Source organism: Chlorocebus sabaeus, unplaced genomic scaffold (assembly GCF_047675955.1).
Source record: "Chlorocebus sabaeus isolate Y175 unplaced genomic scaffold, mChlSab1.0.hap1 unalloc_scaffold_1083, whole genome shotgun sequence".
Classification (NCBI taxonomy): Eukaryota; Metazoa; Chordata; class Mammalia; order Primates; family Cercopithecidae; genus Chlorocebus; species Chlorocebus sabaeus.
In genome coordinates, this window is record NW_027326839.1 from 19870 (window position 1) to 22500 (window position 2631).

Genomic DNA, 2631 nt, shown 5'->3' on the forward strand with positions numbered 1-2631 from the left:
ATCTGTTTTGATGTATTTTTATATCTCATATTTAGCTAAAAATGCAAATATTTATGCTGTTATTTGTCTTTTCTTTCTTTCTCTCCTTTGTGTTTTTCTTCCCTTCTTTCTTTCTCTGTCTCCCTCTCTATGTTTTCCTCCCTCCCTCCCTCCCTCCCTCCCTGCCTCCCTCCCTTTCTCTCTTGTTCGTTTCTCTTCCGTGCTTTCTTTATTTCTTTTATTCCGTTTCTGTCCTTCTTTTCTGTTTCCTCTGTTTCTTTTTCCCTTCTTTCCTCATTCTTTCTCTCTGTTTCAGGTTTCTTTCCTTTCCATCTCTCCTGTAAAAATGTAACCTTTGAAAAGTGACGTTTCATCATCTTCATTTTCCACGTGGTCTCCCTTTTCTCTCCCTTTTCCTTCCTCCCTCTCTCCCTGCTCCCTTCCCTCCCTCCCTTCCTTTCACCATCTGTCTCTTCTCTCCATTCCCTCCCTCCCTCCCTGCCTCCCTCCCTCCCTCCCTCCGTCTCTGTCTGGATTCAGGAAGAGCCTACGGCAATCTGTGTCTCCCTGTGTCCTCAACGGCCCGCGACCGAGTCCTTGCTTGCTGTTTCTCCCTCCGAGATGCCTCTCCGAACATCCACACGCCGTGGGTTGTCTTCTGACTCTGTCGCGGTCGATGCAGAGACAGGCTTTGGGGACCGTTTCTGTGGGGTTGGGGTAGAGGGGCTGCGTTTTCGGCCTCGGGATAGCGTTTCTCGACTCACGGTTTCGGTTTCGCGGTCGGCGGGCCGGCCTGCCATCCGGATCTGTCTTGGTGACGTTCGCGACGGTTGTCGGACTCCATCTGGCGGCCGCTTTTATATCGTTCCCTTGGCTTCCGGAGCTGCGGTGGCAGCTGCCGAGGGAGGGGACCGTCCCCGCTGTGAGCTAGGCAGAGCTCCGGAAACACCGCGGTCGTCAGCCGGGCTGTCCCGGTCGCGCCAGAGCTCTGGCGCGTCGCTTGTGAGTCAGAGCTCGGGCGTGCAGGCTTATGTGGGGAGAGGTTGTCGCTGCGCTTTCGGGCCTGAGCCGGGTGTGGGGCTGCCGGGGTTGGTCGACCAGCACGCCGCAGCTCAGCTCCCGAGGCCTGACCCGCGACCCGCGGGGACCCACCGGGCTTGGGGCGGGAGGCTGGGGACACCCTTCCCGGCCCGGTCGCGGGCCCGCGCGCATCCTGGCCGTCTGAGGCAGCGGCCGAATTTTTTTTTCCCCAAGTCCCCGTGGGGAGCCGGGGACCGTCCTGCCTCGTCCCCCGGGTGCCGGGGAGCGGTCCCCGGGCCCGGCCGCCGTCCCTCTGCCGTGACCTTTTGTTTTCAAGTCCCCGTGGGGAGTCGGAGAGCGCTCCCTGAGCGCGCGTGCGGCCCGAGGGGTCACACTTGGCCGGCCTTCGGTCCCTCGTGTGTCCCGGTCGTACGAGAGGACGGCCGAAAACGCTTCCGAGTCTCGCTCTGGAGACACGGGCCGGCCCCTGCGTGGCACGGGTGGCCGGGAGGACGTCCCTGGCCCGGCGCTGCTCCGGCGTGTGTCCTGGGGTCGACCAGAGGGCCCTGGGTGCTCCGTGTCTGGCTGCGATGGTGGCGATTTTGGGGACAGATGTCCGTGTCGCGGGTTCCCTGGGCCGGCGGCGTGGTCGGTGGCTCGACCTCCTGTCCCCTGGGGAGGTATATCTTTCACTCCGAGCCGGCATTTTGGGCCACCGGGTTATTGCTGACACGCTGTCCTCTGGCGACTTGTCGCTGGAGAGGTCGGGCCTCTGGATGCGTGGTGGGCCTCTGGGCCTCCCGGTGACCCGGCTAGCCGGCCCTGCTCGTGCTGGAGCCGCCTGCTGGGGCCCGTGTGTGCCTGGTCTCTCGTGCGTCTGAGCGTCCCGACTCCCGGTGCCGCCTTGGGTCCGGGTCTCTGACCCACCCGGGGGCGGCGGGGAAGGCGGCGCGGGCTTACCCTGCCGCTGCGCGCTCCCTGCTGTGGGCACCTGGGGCGGCCGTGACAACCCCACTCCCGCTGGCTCCGTGCCGTGCGTGTCAGGCGTTCCTCGTCTCTGCCGGGTTGTCTGCCGCCCCTTCCCCGGAGCTGGGGGTGGTCAGGCTGATCTGCTCGCTGGCCTCCGGGGAGGCTGTGGCTGACTGACCGACCGACCCCGCTCCGGGGTTGCTTTCCCTGATTGATGTGGTGATGTCGTGCTCTCCCGGGCCGGGACCGAGCCGCGGCGGGCGAGGGGCGGCCATTCATGGTGAATGGGACCCGTTCTTCTCGTCCCGCCCGCGGGGGCCCCCTGTCTCTCGTCCCCGCCTGTGAGCGGTGCGTTGGGAGGCACTGGGGTGCGGAACCCGGCCTGACCTTGCTGTCCCGCCCCCGCCGTCTGCCTCGTGGCGTTCGGCGGGGGTCGGCGGGGTCCTCTGACGCAGCAGGCACCCCTCGCTTTCGCCTCTTGTGGTTGTCGCCTCGCGGGCCGCCCCCCTCCGCGGCGGTGGGGGTGCTGTCCCGCCGGCCCGTCGTGCTGCCCTCTCGGGCGTTGCACGAGCGCTGGCTCTGCCTGGGTCTTTTGCGGTGCTCCTGGAGCGCTCCGGGTTGTCCCTCAGGTGCCCGAGGCCGAGCGGTGGTGTGTCGCTCCCA